At 37.2% G+C, this 17,528-nt stretch overlaps 1 protein-coding gene across 7 annotated transcripts in view; it reads left to right on the forward strand.

Moving 5' to 3' along the window:
- Positions 1 to 17,528, forward strand: part of atp8a1 (ATPase phospholipid transporting 8A1) — a 148,377-nt gene that overhangs the window by 5,558 nt on the left and 125,291 nt on the right. The window lies entirely within an intron of this gene.

The following is a 17,528-nucleotide window of genomic DNA, read 5'->3' on the forward strand; positions in this document are numbered from 1 at the left end:
GGCATGCATTGCAGCCAATAAGAGGCCTCTGCATGAAACACATATAGACACATATAGTTTACATTGAGGGGTAGGTCAGGTAGTATGCAAAATTAATCAATTCTTAAATAATTTACCAAACTATTATTATCTAAAAAATATAAATTTTTTGCAGATGGAGCAGAAAAAGCACCAACGAAGCCAATGAAGACATTCAAAAACTGCTCATTCTTAGTTAGGCCTACTTACATTTAGTTGTGTTATTTACATGCATTGTTACTAATAAACCTGTTGTTTACACTTTTTAAAATGGATGAAAAAATATGTATGGCATGTTTTAGAGCAAGAGAGGAAGTCAGAATCACATAATTTTTGCTGCAAATAAAAAATAAATTTTGATGACTTAATCCTTTTTTTATACCTTAATAGGGCAATGTATCCTGGGAGATACAACTCATAAAATCCTGAATATATCAAATATTTAAAAAATTCCAATGAATATCTTTTACATAAGTCCAGATGATACAAAAAATGTCATGAAATGATTTTTTGCTCAACGTTTTCCACTCTTGCCTGTTTAAGGGTTAACTGGACATAATTATTGTTTGTTACAGACTGTGCCTTATGCCATATTATCTACTGTCTATGGAAGAGTTAAATCATTTTATGAAGGCACAAGCTCTTTTTAGATTATAAAGTGCGTGCTTAAATATTTATCCAGCCTTGATAAATGATGCAGATATTTCACATTTAAACTCAGTGTATAAATGTATTAATGTATAGAGAGTGTGTCTACATGACCCCCCCCCCCCCCCCACACACACACACACACGTGTGCACTTTATTACTCACTCAGCACATGTTGTAACCTGAATATGTTGTAACCACTAATGCACACAGATAGATCATATGCCACTTATGGACCAGTATGTACTAAATCCTCTTATGTTTGTTTCTTAGGAAAACAAATAACCTTTTCATTAACTATTTAAGCAGCCCAATTCATTCTGCTTAACTTAAAGCCAAGTCACTTTTACAAGAACACCACAGTATTAATTTGCAATAGCGGTATTGATAGGATAGTGTTGTTGTTTTTTTTTTTAGATTTTGCATTACCGGTATATTGTTTTTGAAAATTATTTCATGATATAGTAGTACACGTTATGTGAGATATGTTGATATTGTGATTTTGTATATTGAAATTGGATTGTATATGTTGATTATAGCATTAGCAATAATGTTGATTTTTGTATTGCAATTTAAACGTTGTCAAATGCACTAAATCCATTATGGTGCTTGACACAAGCAGATCAGCTTTCAGAGTTTTTTGCTGATTTAGGAGGTGTGTACACCAAAGCATTTAAACGTGGCTGAAAATGCCAGGTGGATGCCAACTGTGGGCGCTTGCTAGCATTTTACAGCTGGGCACTTTGTTTGCTAAGGTACTTCTGTTTTGTTTATCAGTCGTTGTACGATGCACTGGTTGGTTGTTATTAGGACTGTGACGATTTATCGCGCTCCCCATTAAAAAGACCTTTCTGAATCGCAAGGGTCCGATTCTGTGTTTCATGCACAGTTTGTGCGTGTGCTATGGCAGTAGGAAGTCCTTATCAATCTAAAATCACTATAAATTTGAGTGGATTATAATGTCAAACACAATCATTCAAAATATTTTTATTATCATGAAAATACCTGAAACAATCTTAAGAACAGCAATATAAATATCCCTTTAGACATTTCCTGGATTAGCGTTTGTTATGATACTTCTTTTGTGGCACAAATGGCGTTTCTACATGAGGGCCCTCTGGCTTTTGGATGTGGCGGCATTTCGCCGTAATTCATTTAAATTCATTCATTGAGAAAACGTGCATTTGCACGGTTAATCATCACAGCCCTAGTTGTTATGGTATTTGTTTTGCCCCTCCTCCACTGTGATTGGACGGTCAAGTGAAAAGTGACATTGACGAGCTGAGCGTTTTACCCATAGTTGAACACTTTTCAACTGGGCGCTCCGTGCTGAGCACAGAAATAAAACTTTTATTTATGTTAATTATGTATATAACATATTATGTATATATAAATACACACACATTCATGTATGTATGTATGTATTTAAGAAACATTTACATGGGTACATAAAATTATTTATTTACATTTTTATATATTCTATATTATTTGTAAATAAAAAAAGATATATAAATACAAAAATTCTGAAATGAATATATGCATGTGTGTGGTTTAATACATAATAATTACACACAGTACACACACATATATTATGCAAAAAAAAGCACTTTTATTTTGTATGCAATTAATCACAATTAATCTTTGCCCAGCACTCGAAAAAATAAATATTCATACATTAATGTGAGAAAAATAAAATTATATGACTACATCAGAACTGCATAATGGTAAGCATAGGCGTTCTGGGGATTTACAGCAGCCCAATTTCTGAGCCTGTTTCAAAAGCCCCTGAGATACCATTGACAGAAAGCTCTGATTTTAGCCCATCACCCTTGAGGATTCAATCAATGCACCGCCCAAGATTGAGCTATCAATATGAAGCCGCAGTATCTCCCTATCCTGTAACAGTGTGTTTATGTGTGGAATCCAGCCTCGTGTTATGCATTTCAACAGCTTCCTTCCCATCTCCGTTAGCTTCCCAGCCTGCCAGGATATATCTTTCTTTACGCTTTGAGTGATTAGAGTGCCAAACGGGTCATGTATGGTAATGCCTCCTGTTGTTTTTGTCATAATGCCACAGCATCCATTTAATATCGCCGGTGTTGACAGCAGCACCACTGTAATCCTTCAAACGTCAGCCTCCGTCTCTGCAGAGACGCGCAACATTTGACAAACAAGAGCCAATGCAGCAATTCTCTATCGTAAATCAGAAAGGAGTCCAAGACAGGCCAGAAAGTATATGGTTTATAAATACAGAGAGCATTCAGCCTTATTTTTCAGGGAGGTGGAGTTTAGCGGCTTTTGCATCTGAGCTCCTCATATTCTTTCGGCTTTCTCCAATCTCACAACAATTGGTTATACCTCAAAATTTGTATCTTCATCAGATACAGACTCTGACAAAATGTCTGTTTACCTTGTAAGCTACTGACATAAGCCTCGATGTGAAACAGCCAATCAGAGCAGAGCTCAACATTATTATTCATGACCCTTCCAAATAAGGTAATAACAGACCATTTCATTCTAAGCACAAATCCTAGGGTTGTAAATGGATCATTTTGGGATTGTAAATGAATTATTTCTTGATCATTTTGCACTTAATAATGTGACGTACCTTCTAATTAGGGATGCTCCGATCGATTGGCCGCTGATCCGCATCGGCCGATAATGGCATTAAATGAATCGTTCTCGTGAAACAATATTTCTGTTTACCTTTGTCATCATGGGGCTCCTGAATATGGCTGCAGTTAGAGAGCATTTTTGTACATAGTGTGAGCATTTTTATAACGCGTTGCTCATGTGCGACATGCAGATTTGGATTTCTCTCTTTGCCTTTACAGAGATATGTGTATTCACCAACATCCCCATCAAACAGCGTATACAACACACAACTATCTGGGAGAATTGCATAATTTTTTTTTGCTATGTGCGCAGATATTACAGAAGCTCGTCTCGTTCATACTAACTAAACTTGTTTTTACCCGGAACTTAAGAAAAGTTCAATGTTAAAGTTGATGCTAAATGAGAATGCAGTAACGTTACTACTGATAGTAATAATATTAACAGTAATAATATAATGGTTAATTTTATAATAAGGGTTCATGAATCACAATTAACTTATTTTTACTTCAGTCTGAACTAATGTAAATGCATGTACTAATCATAAACTAATGAAGAGTCGTCATTAAGTACAACATGACATGTTTTTTAGTTGTTAGTTAATGTATAAATAAACAATGATTTCATGTGTTGAATCATGAGTCATTTTGTAGTTAATGATGACTGTTCATTAGTTTATGATTAGTACTAGGGCTGGAACAATAAAGAGCGGGACATGTTTTTATATTAATAAGGATTTATTGTTCAGTTTGATTTATTTTTATTTTACTTATTTAATATTAATATATGCCTATTTTATTTCTTTAAGGTGAATAATGCCACTTTTGCACTGTTTATGTAAGGCTGAATTTATGTTGGACTTGTTTTTATGTGATTTGTTATATTTTCTGTTTGTGTATTTGTTTAACTGAGAAAATGCTTAAATAAAATGTTGGCATTAATGGCAGATGTTACATTTATGATTTGTTAAAAAATCATAAGACTATTCGATAAATCGAAAAAATAATCGATAGATTAATCGGTTGAAAAAATAGTCGAAAGTTGCAACGCTAGTATCAATGCGTTCTTTGGCACCTTTAAATATTCTTTCTTTCATTAATGTGAAAACGCGTTTGGGCAAAAAAGTTAGTTTGAAAAGACATGAGAGGGGAGTAAACTTTAATGAGAGATGAGTAACCTAAAAAAAAACATTTTCACCATTATATACATTCAGGACACAAATTCGCAAATTCGTTTAAAGTAGATTTTCAGCAACCTTATCTAAATTCTGAATTTACAATTACATTTTGATAGGGTTTGTTAAGGAATTGGACTCACTTGACTAGATGTCAAAAGAAGGAATAAACATCCGGAAGAGATACTATCTGCATGACACATATCTTTCATAGGGAAGTATCTCTATGTACCAGAAGAAGAATGACACACATTTTCTTCCCCTTATGCCATTTTCTTTTCCACTGCATTAGGCCAGTTAGTAACACACACACACACACACACACACACACACACACACACACACACACACACACACACACACACACAGAGAGGCAGAATCTTTTAGGGCATATGAGTGAGTGGCGAGTCTAGAATAGAGCTTCTATGGTCCTCATTCTCCAGTGGGCACCCCTCTGGATTGTGTGACCTCCGTGCCATTGTTCTGTCTGTCTGTCTGTTGGCTGACACAACCAGTAATTCTTAAATCTGGCCTCCGTCCAGTCTCATTACAGCTCTAGCCACTATTGATCCTGTCCCCTGAGGCTTTCCCTCCAGTAACATTTCCTTCTTGCTCTCTTTAACTCACTCACTTTCTTTTGCTTTGTTTTCCTTCATTGCCTACTGTCTTTTCACTTGTGATGCAGTCTGTCAAAGTTTTTTGTGCTACCCGCTCTCTCACTGTTCTCCTGTTCTTTGTCTCCGTTCTTTATTTCTGAGAGCAGTGACTTTTCGGCACACCTGTTTTCATTCCCTTTGACATTCGTAGACTGTGACCTCCACACCTGACTGGTTTGCATGTTGGCTTGGGTGTTAGCTGAGAATGGGCATATTTGTGAAATTAGTATTGGATTACATAAGGATATTTGCATTATAGTGAACATTTCGCCAACCTCTTCTCTGCGATCTTGGATCGAGCTGATCACACTGCATTCTGAGATACTTGTGCCTAAAACTGCCTATCCCAATTATATTTGACAAAAAAGTGGAAAGATAAAAGATAGAAAAGATACAAAAAAGATAAGTGAGAGAAAAATAGATCAAACTGCAAGATGTAGAAATATCAGGTCTGGAGCTTTTTCTAGTGTATGGCTATTTCTATGTTTGCTAGTGTTTGTGTGTATTTGAAGCGACGAGTATTCGCCTGCGGTTAATGAAATTAGTGCAGACTCGGAGGGAGGCAGTGCGACGATGAGGGAATACTGTGCGAAATGTGTGTCAGACAGTGAGTCTTATCTTTACTATCTCTATGGAGGTAAAGAGATGTAAAATGGATTTAGGAGCGAGTATAATAAAGGACACTCTCTGGAGCATATAATGCAAGATTACTTTAGATGTAATGAAAAGTCCTCCTGGACACAAGCAAGTGTGACGGATATTTACTTCTAATATACAGTTGTTTGCAGTTGTAAAGGTGCATCGTGTAACTTTAAGAAGGATCTCTTGACAGAAATGCAATAAAATATACATAACTATATTATCAGTGGTGTATAAAGATCTTACATAACGAACTGTATTGTTTTTTTCACATTAGAATAGAATGAGACGTTTTTGTCTACATACACACACAAATTTTGTGTTGGCTACCATATGCGTTTTGAAATTGAGGGGTGAGCTGTTGGTTGCAATTTGCAATCTCACCACTAGATGCCGCCATTTTAAATTAATACACTCAAACAACTTGATGGAAACGCACCGAATTCGCATTTCTTTGTTTTTCTTTTTTGCAAATTTGGAAAAGATTCGCTTTATATTTGAATGGAATCTGAGCTACTGTGACATCATCGTCCTTTCGCTTCTTTTGCAGTTTGTTACTCAGTAGGGGTGTAAAACACAGAGTCACCACATCAGTCACTGGCTGTTTCTCAATATGCGTTCTTCAGCGATCTTGCGTCCTTGTGTCTTCGCTCTACGTTATCATTAACAGTCGAAGTTCAATTCCAGTTCTCAAGAACGCAAGTACAGAGGACACGTGAAAATACCCGGATGTGTTCTTGATATCGAGGATGCATCGAGTGCAGACTTGCGCGTTGAAATCTGGGGAGGTCACGTGACCAGCAAGAAGATCGCACACATCTCAATTCTCATAAGTGCGTTCTGTGTTCTCGCGACCTTCTGAGTTCGTTCTTCCAAGAACGCCTGGCAAGACCAGTCTCCACAAGAACACAAGTCCGTTCTTTGCGTTCTTAGAATTGAGAAACAGCCACTGTCTCCTCTCTCCGAGCTTACGACCCCTATCGCTTCCTACTCTTCATGCTCTCATTACAGTACTTATGAGTTTTTGTCCTTAATGTAGCAGAACATGGGATAACATTGGAATCCCACTTTATTCTGCAAACCAACCAGTTAGTGTTAATTCTTAATATCAGTGTTTACTCTTGGGATCCAGACAAACTAAAGTATAAAACCTTGATTGATCAGGGACTGATCTTTTGTTATGAGTGCAGTGTAACTAAATATCGCAATGCTACTTAACTGCAATTTCCAGTGTAGTGTGACAGAAGCTCAGCTGTTCTGACAATAGATCATAATATTTCCAGTACGTGCAGGTGTGGAATAGCAAACCGCTACATTGCATCACATTGTACTGTGCACCTGAGCAAACTAATGGCGCTAATCAAATATACTGAGAACAGTGGTCTCTATCTCAAATAGCTTTGGGAAGTCTGATCTAATTCCATTGGTTGTTTTAGCAAATTGGTTTGTTCAGATGATTCATTTCAATAATCTGGTTAAAAAAGGAGTATCCAGTAGTGTTTACAAAAGTTTTTGTGTGTCATTGTACTTGTTCTTTATCTGTATCTGTATCAAATGCTGTATTTATAAGCATAATTTAGATCTATGTAATTGTTTTATGTTTGATGCTATCACTATTGGGATCGTCATTCATATTTGTCAGAAAAATAGTCCTGGTTCTATTGTCTTATAATTATGTGACTACTTTTTATTTATAAAAAAAAAACTACTTGTGTAACTTAGTTTACACATTTTAAAAGTCACTGTAGTCATAATTGGCAAGGTATCCTATGATGTAATTTATTGTTCATCATTTATTTTCACTTCATGGAAAGAAGGGCACTTACCCCAGCATGCCATTCAAGTCATGCCCTTCCTCTAACCTCCGCTCCCTGCTGTCATACATGTCGGGCCAGCTGTCCCAGCTCCAATTCAGTTTGGGTTTTGACCCTGGTCACTTTACTCCTGCTAAAATATGCCAAACATTTCTAGCTTGTACATTTTCCTCTGCATTAGCTTGGTACAGCTTACACACTAAGATGATAACCATAGTGTAGTGACTGGTAAATAAATAAAGCAAATTTAACTTGATTTAATAAGTTACAGCAACTTATCACTTGTAAAGTCCTAGTTGGTTTAACTTAAAAATGTAAGTGCAAAAATATTTTTTTTTAATGTAGTTTTATTATCTAGGTATAGATGATAACACAGAAAGGCCTTAAACTCTCATGCTGAATGAGTTGCAAACCATTTAAGATTCTTATGAATATTATATGAGCCGTTAAAATGTTTGGCATCATTGCCCCTATTGTCGCCAGGCTGTCCATCGCCTGTTGCCTAAATTGCAACACAATGTGTCATTTGGTCCCATTTTATTCCCACGGTTGGGTTACATTAGCATTTTTGAAGCTAGCGTCTGCTGCTTTCAATGAATGGTCATGACTCATAACCAGCACCTTTAGCTGGATTTGCACCAGTATATCACACCAGATGAAGTTTATGAGCGTAAACCATGCTCCAGCTGGGCAACCGATACAAGCCTGGGCTCTTGGAAAGTTCCTCCTGAGCATTAGGGAATCCTATAAGCCTCTCATCCCACGTTGTCATCTGTGTTGGCCATTGCGTAACTGGCTTGGGATGGCCGGACGTGGAGCGTGTGGTGGCTTGTTGATCAAAACAGGAGGGGTGGGACAAGGCTATTTTTAGCACACTTATTTTCAGATATTGTCGAGATATTGTCATGTAGCTGTTTGTGGTGGTACTTCCAGCTTACAATGCACTCCTTGCATTTGTTGTAACTGAATTACCCAGCTGCTCTGCCCGGTCTGTTTCTTGTTTTAGCATTGAACTTCCTCTTGGTCATGTTTACTCCACAGTGGTCCACTGGGAATGTGTTTGTTTGGGCAGCAACATCATTTAGCTTTAAAGGGCTTAAGGCACTGTGTGTGTCAATGCTTATCAGGGCTAGAGATTGAAAAGCTTTTGGATAGCGATGTAAGCAGATGTATTCAATATAAATCCATTTGCCGTGAGTTGTCATTAATTCTTTCAGAGCATGTATAAGAAGCCTATGAAAGCTTCTTATCACAACTTCATTCTTTTAAATGCTGCAATCGGCTGTGAACCAGCTGACCTGCACTGCTGTGGTAACTGGAAGTTGTGTTTGTGTAATACGAGAATCCGAGACAGTTTCAACTAGGATTTAGAAAGAGTACCTTATGCCTTAAAAGCATGCTTAAAAGTGAAAACAGTTATTGACCATAAACTTTTTGTTGAACGTAAAGAAATGATAGCAGCACATGTGCTACATACATTAACAAGTTGTTTTGAAGTCTAACTTAGAGACACAAGTAACAAAAGAGTCACAATCTCAGAAAATAAGGTACAAAAGCTGTCACTGGGGCTTTGTTACCTTTAATAAAATTACACCTTCGTACCTAAAGGTTGCCTATTAGTACCTAAGGCTTAGTGGTACATATTGGTACCTCAAATACACTTATCTTTACCTAAAGCTTTGTAATAGCAGTGTGAAGTGTTTTAGTGTTAAACTGTGATTTTTATGGATCCAGTGTTCTGTCAAAGTCTGTTTCCCGTATGTTTCTCTTTAGTGTAATGTTTTTTATAGCGTTTTCATCACGTTGCGTTTATTTTTTTAATAAATTAAAAGTTTAAATGGCTTAGCTACTGATATCTGTGCATGTATGTAATGTACATGTATTGTTCTTTATTGGTAAATCAATTATTTTTACGGTATGAATCGCTAAAGTACATATTAAACAATACTATCATGTATTCTATATAATACCATTTATTAAATATTTCATTTTTTTTACTTTTCTATTATTTCTTCCTCATTTTTATAGCCTACATGTTTGTTCTAAAACGATTATAAAACTATTATGTTTACATACAAAATAATATGCATAGGCCTGTTTATATATTAATAACTCTTTACATCGTGTGTGTGTGTGTGTGTGTGTGTGTGTGTGTGTGTGTGTGTGTGTGTGTGTGTGTGCTTATATATTTATTAGGTATGTAAACATAATAATTTTAGTTTGATAAATATATTTCCACTACGTTTATCTTCAAATGGTGTCTTCGACAATGGTTTTCTATAAAAAGGAAGGCCATTTTTTTTTGCCATTCCTATTCCGAGCAGCACAACAATTTTTTAATGTGTTATCTTGCCCGTTTCACTCGCGTATAATTCATTTTCACTGTTTTTCTGCCACCACATTGCGCATGCAGCTCGAATTGACATAACTTTGTCATCTACTCGCAAAAAGGTCTATAGCAGTCTCAGCTTTAGTTCCCTCAGAATCATCATGCTAAATAAGGTAGCAGTTGCCCTGGCACACTGTTCATTAAAACATGGTCAGAAAATGGTCCCTATCTTTTACTGCGGTGCTACCCTTTCAAAAAGTACACCTTTGCACCTAAAGAGTGCATAGTAGTACCCAAAGGTGCAAATTGGTACCACATGTATACATATCTGTAACTAAATGACCTTTGTGACATAGACAGACTTCCCTTCATCAATATCTTTCCAACATAAAAAAACAAAGCCCCTGGTCACCCCCACCCTCCCTGACTCCCCTCAAGGCCATGTGTTTCCGTGCCACTCGGCATTTTACGATTCACATTTTCCTCTCTGTCTTTGTATGTCAAGTATCTCCACTGCTCTCCATCATTTCCACCTCACTGCTCATTGTAGTACACCTACACAGAGGACCCTTTATCTCAGCAGGGAAATCCCTCCCGTTTCAGCTGGACTCTTTTAGCCCTAAAGACTCATGTTTATATTCCCTTAAGTATATACGCACTTAATTGAAAACCCCTGGCCTCGGTGACTACAGCCGACCTGTTCGGCTCTTGCTTCAGCGCATGTCATTACACATGGCCCTTTTTTATGATTCATGTCTTTTTCTCGCTAGCTTGGTGTCTCAGTTATTTCTATTTGTAGTCACTGCTGGATAGATGACAGAAAGGATAAAGCATGTGAATGAGTGAATCTATAAATGTTGCATGTCTGTAATAAATGCCTTGTTGTAACAAATAAAGGCGTTTTTCAGAGTTAGCCTGACGAAGTAAAATTTTGGTTTGTCATCGTTTTGTTTCCTGGATGTCTGCAAAGAGCACTACTTCCCCTTTTGTCTTTAATCACATCACATCTATGGCGCCACCCTCATGGCTGCAGTCATTAAAGTCATTATTTGGAGCCAGGCCAAAGTTCATTGATTATGATATGCTATTATATCATAAATCTGTGTTTGTCAAAGTGAAACTGATAATGTTTGTTGTGTGATCTGTCATGAGAGCGCTGTTGTGTGACTTCGACATTACATCTGTTGTGTAAAGAGGAAGAGATACTAAATCATCCATGATGGTTTTCTGGATTCTATGTTCCTGAAAAGCTTGTTTTGCAGTTGATGTGTTACTTCACTTCCATGATATTTCTTCCTGTGCACCAAACCGCTGCACTGCAGATGTGAGCAGTAACTTGTGTTGTTAAAGGGATAGTTCGGCCAAAAATGATATTAAACCTATGATTTACTCACCCCCAAGCTGTCCGAGTTGCATATGTTCATTGTTTTTCAGACAAACACATTTTCGGATATTTTAGAAAATGTTTTAGATCTTTCAGTTGATTAAATGTAATGTTACGGGGTCCACAACCTTCAAGTCCAAAAAAAGTGCGTCCATCCTTCACAAATTTAATCCAAAAAGGCTTCAGGATGATAAACAAAGGTCTTCTGAGGGTAATCCGCGCGGTGTTGTTGTAGAAATATCCATATTTAAAACTTTATTAACGAAAATAAATACCTTCCGGTAGCGCCGCCATCTTAGACTCCTCTGTATTCAGGAGAGAGTATTAGCGTAGTGTACGCACTTTTCTTAGTGACGTATGACAAATTCGGAGGGCGGGGGCACAGAGCAGCAGCAGAGTAACCTCCGTAGGCCGCGTAAGCTCTCATCCTGAATGCGGACGCGACTAAGATGGCGGCGCTACCGGAAGGTATTTATTTTCATTAATAAAGTTTTAAATATGGATATTTCTACAACAACACCGCATGGAATACCCTCAGAAGACCTTTGTTTATCATCCTGGAGCCGTTTGGATTTAATTTGTGAAGGATGGACGCACTTTTTTTGGACTTGAAGGTCGTGGACTATGAGTGGACCCCGTAACATTACATTTAATCAACTGAAAGATCTAAAACATTTTCTAAAATATCCGAAAATGTGTTTGTCTGAAAAACAATGGACATATGCAACTAAAACAGCTTGGGGGTGAGTAAATCATGGGTTTAATATCATTTTCGGCAGAACTATCCCTTTAAAGGCAAAACAAGCAGCAGTCATGAAGAATGGGAACAAAATTGCACCTGCATACCCATAATTGATAATTTGCCAGTGTTAAATTAAGGGACCGATGCAAAGCTATACTACCAATCCTAGCAGCCAAATTTGAGTTTGTTGAAGGTCATAGATCACGAAAGAAAGGTTGGTATGACAGAACATCATTTCTGGCTTCAGTTTGAATGTCAGCTTGCTTTTAATCTAGTTTCTTGCTGTCCTTCTCAAATTTCTTGCAGCTGATGTTTTTATAATACTGGTACTATGAGATGAGTGGAGCCAATTAACTGTGTGTCATTTAAATTATTTATTAGACCAAGTATTAATTATTTATTAAGTGATATCATGAATAGGGCTGGTGTGTTTACTCTGGAAGAGTCTTTTCACTGATAAAGCCACAAACTAAATCTTGATCTTGAGCACATACACACACATACACAAACTGAAACGCATTCACTCCCTTAGCTTCCTGTAACGACAGATGCACGACGTTCACGAGAGAGTGCGTTCCCATACCAATATTAATATTTTTCTTACTTAGAAGGCCTTAATTAAACCTCTTGAGCCTTGTGGATAACTTCTGTGAAGGATGGATGGACTTCTTTGTGCTTCAAATCAAAAGCACCATTTACTAGCATTATTAAGCTTGGAACAGCAAGGACATATTCTAATAAAACTTTGATTGTTTGCCTGAAAAAAGATAATAATATACATTGGAGGATGGCATGGGGTAATTTAAATTTTTGGTTGAACTATCCTTTAACTTCTTGAAAAGGTCCTCTTAAAATTAACATGAACATACTGTCCCAATTTGGAGGCTGCTTAACGCGTACCTCCTCCCCATCTTCTCCTTTACTGCTCTTAATTCCTCCGTGCAGTTCTGTTGCAGGGGGGCTAAATTTGGGGCTCGAGCCCCGGCCTCAGGTTCGCTCTCTCTGAAAGTTCAGGGCTCCCTTTAGGACAACAATCCAAGTTTGTTTGAATGCGCCGGTGAAATAATAGTAAACCCTGTTCTGCCACATGTAGGATACAAGTAGGACAGGTAAACAAGCTCTATTCACGGTAAACTCCTTTACGGAGAATGATGTGTTAATACTCTTAATTAATTACCTCAATTAGGTGAGGCATATTTGCTGTCAGTCAAGTTCACACTACACACCCTGCTTTCACAAGGTGTTTCACTTTATTCAAGGTGTTTCACTAAATTAAAATAAACAATTGACTTTGTTTAATCTGAAATACTGCTGTTGATTTATATAAACTTCCAAAATAATGGGACTATTCACGTTCATTCTTTCAAAAGTTAGTTTGATCAGTTTTAGACAGAAAAATGTGATTAACCCATCTAATACACTCTCAGGAAACAAAGCATAATAATATTCAACAAAAATATTAACCAAATAAATACATTTGAAATTTTTTTTTTTAATAAAATTAAGCAATTCAAGCTTTCTTTAGACATATGTTGTTGTTTTCTGATTGTGTGACGACGAATTTACAGAATTTCGGTTATGTTTTTTTTGTTGTTGTTGTTCTTTTGAGTGTACTCAAACAAATAAACCTTTTACAGATTCCAATGATGTATTGGCCTAAATGTATGAGCAAATATGCAGTTTTTTTTATTTTATCACACTGTGCCAACCCCAGAGGGTTAATGAAGAAACATGCAAGGGGGTGTGGCACCGCACATGACGGGAATTTTAGATTCCATGCGGGCCTGCATGGAAACTTTCTTTAGAACTTTCTTCGAGTTATTTATGTTTGTAGCCTAAGCTGTATGGAGGAGTATATGCCACAGGAGTTGTTTTTAGATAGCATGCCCTAAATTAGCCACAAGCAATATTATCTTAAGCCAGTTAAAGTGTGGCCAGCAATAGACAGAACTAGTGTTGTCTGGTGTGCCCATGTGCATGCCTGCAGGGAAGTCTCTTGAGCTGTCCTTCTTTCACTCATTTGGTCCCTTGGGTTTAGTGTGCCTGTAATGTCACACATTTCCTTTTCCACTGGCTGTCACCAGCAAAACAAGTCACTTAACAGGGAACTACACTAACCTTTTCCACTGGTGGCACTTGCGCTACCAACTTTTTCAGTTACTGGCGCAAAATATGATTTGGTCGCACATATTTTTTTCAAGTTATATTAAGGCGCTCTGGATAATAATGAACAATAATGAAACTGTATTGCATACAGATATGCTTTTTATTTTACTTGCCATCTTTTAAACCTCATGCCTTCTTGTTTTCTTAAACGTTGCACTGTTTCCCACAGATCTGAAATTTACTTGTGGTGGTAGCCGGTCATTACCCACTGACAAATAATGGTCTACTATACATGTGACGTAGAACTAATAATGTGTGACACAACACAATACTTTGATTTATTGAAAATCAATTTCACATTATATTTCATTAATCTAACCACCCCAAACTTTCTTTGCCATTAACAAAGCTGACACTGTTTGTCAAAGCACCACGAAAACACTTACTGTTTTTGCACTGATATATGAAGCAATAAGACCCCTTTTATCAAACTCAATATAATACAATACTATGTATAGTATATTAATAGACAGTGCAGGTCTATAGATTATAAATGTGACTGACTGATGTTATAATGGCAATAATTTCTATTAGATAGAGCAGAAGCAGTAAAAATGCCTATCTTTCTATTTCTCTTGCCGATTTAAAAAGCTTAATCCACTCATTATTTCAGATTTAAAAGTCTACTTGCTGTCCCGATGACAGATGGGCTTGATATTAGCACTGCTTTTTTGCTACAATCTCTGTGCAAACTTTTTAAATATGGATATGGTTTTAGAAAAGATATGGTTTATTAATAATAAGATTATTAAAAAAATGTGAGAAAGAAAATGCAGCGCGTGGTCTTAACGAACCATCGCCATAGAAACCGGAGGCACGCTGAAACTGCACTCGAGCTTTAGCGCGGTAGCGCTCATGGCCGTTTTCCGATCGACTCGGGTTATAAACACAATATTAATCAGACTTGGGACCCAAAGTAATTAAACTAGGACCTAACCGGACCCGACAGAACATTTAAAATATAAACCCGGAACCATACGGGTCCCGCATCCTCAGTGAAGAAAGACCTCTGCTCAAGTTCAGAAACATGAAAGACACTGCGCTTGTGTCGCGTCGCACCAAATTCATTGAGAAACAGCTGAGCACGCTAACGCACACTGATAGGGAGAGACACTACGTGCTTTCACGCAAAATGAAGCCAACGTGTTGAAGGCTCAGAGGAGCACGTTATAAAACGTATTCTTAAAATCCACATTTCTGTTTTAATAAATGCTCATAGTAAATCATAGCATATCGTCTAAAACATTAGGTAGCACATTTGCGACCCATTAAAAATTAGGGTCGCAACGGCAGTTCAAAAGGTCGCATATGCGACCATTTTGGTCGCAGTGTAGTTCCCTGCTTAATCCACCTGGAAATCTGAATTAAGTGCTGTAGGCTAGGTGTTCCCAAAATTAAATCAATGGGTATAATCTATCCCAGGAACCATCAATATATTTTTAATGGAAATATAATTTTTCTCTTTATTATAGAGCAGTTGCAAGTTTAATTGCAATATCAAAATACTTATGGTATATCAGAATTAATGTCATTGCTTGTCATTAGTTTGCCTTAACTGTTTATTGTGTCATTCAACGTTATTACAACCAAGCGGCTTTGGCCAACCCACCTGTCCCGACCAAGCGTGTCGCACAAGCCCTGAAAAGTGAAGCCAAAACGTCTCGATCGCCCCCCCCCCAGTGACTGGTCCCAGTATAGGTCATAAACCCTGCCTCCCCCATGTTATTCAATGGGACTTGGAAACCAACGAAACAATTTAATTACACTTCAATTATATTTTTTCCGAAGCTGGTTTCTGTCGTTTACTGTATTTTTATCACGTTGATGTAAATTCAAGGGTTTGTTCTTAAAATAAGTTTGTTTTTAGTTAGTTATTTATAAAAATAGTTACTATAAAAACGGTGGTGTCACGTCATGATTGACAGCTGTGATATGCGCATTCTGCGAGGGCGGGGCCTTGATTTCGTGGCTTTACTTCCTGCTCACTACTGCACATGACTGGTCCTGAAACCGCTACTGCGCAGACTTAAAGGAATATTCCATTTTCTTAAAATAAAAATCCAGATAATTTACTCACCACAATGTCATCCAAAATGTTGATGTCTTTCTTTGTTCAGTCGAGATGAAATTATGTTTTTTGAGGAAAACATTGCAGGATTTTTCTCATTTTAATGGACTTTAATAGACACCAACAATTAACACTTAATTCAACACTTAACATTTTTTTTCAACGGAGTTTCAAAGGACTAAAAACGATCCCAAACGAGGCAAAAGGGTCTTATCTAGCAAAACGATTGTCATTTTTGACAAGAAAAATAACAAATATACACTTTTAAAGCACATCTTTTCGTTTAGGTCCGGTCCAGCGCGACCTAACGTAAATGCGTAGTGACGTAGGGAGGTCACGTGTTACAAATATAAAACTCACGTTTGCTGACTATTTTAAACAATAAACTGACACAAAGACATTAATTTGTATCAGTTAACATACAACAACGTAGGAACGGTCCTCTTTCACCACATTTGTAAACACTGGGGCGGAGTTTCGCGGTCGTCCTCTGTGACCTCTTGACGTGATGACGTATTGCGTCGGGTCACGCTTGCGCATGACGACCGGATTTAAACGAGAAGTTGTGCTTTAAAAGTGGATATTTGTTATTTTTATTGTCAAAAATGAAAATCGTTTTGCTAGATAAGACCCTTATGCCTCGTTTGGGATCGTTTAGAGTCCTTTGAAACTCCGTTGAAAAAAATGTTAAGTGTTGAGTTAAGTGTTAAGTGGTGGTGTCCATTAAAGTCCATTAAAATGAGAAAAATCCTGCAATGTTTTCCTCAAAAAACATAATTTCTTCTCGACTGATCAAAGAAAGACATCAACATTTTGGATGACATGGTGGTGAGTAAATTATCTGGATTTTTCTTTTAAGAAAATGGAATATTCCTTTAAGACCCAAGATGGCAGCGCCATATCGGTACACTGGGGACTTCACTTTTCACCAATGAAAGAAGAGCGAATGGGTGTTGTCCATCTTTTTTTACAGTCTGTGGTCCCGACCAACAGTTTGAAAACCCCTGCTGTAGGGGACTATGGTTTAGGGTTGGGTTGTCTGGGTCTTTTTGATTTTTCTTTCTAAATTGAATTATTTAGATGAGTGCTCTCTGTATTGTGTAACTGTGAAGGTTTTATGGCAACTCCTCAGCATATTTAGGAGCAAAATATCAGTATCAATGTATTTCCTGTTGCAAAAGAAAGTTTGGGTGGCGCATATTTTTATGTCATTGCCGTGAATCATGATTAGCTATTTGCACATCATTGCAGATGGCATTTTTGTGGACGGGACATTC

Source organism: Paramisgurnus dabryanus, chromosome 16 (genome assembly GCF_030506205.2).
Source record: "Paramisgurnus dabryanus chromosome 16, PD_genome_1.1, whole genome shotgun sequence".
NCBI classification, from domain to species: domain Eukaryota; kingdom Metazoa; phylum Chordata; class Actinopteri; order Cypriniformes; family Cobitidae; genus Paramisgurnus; species Paramisgurnus dabryanus.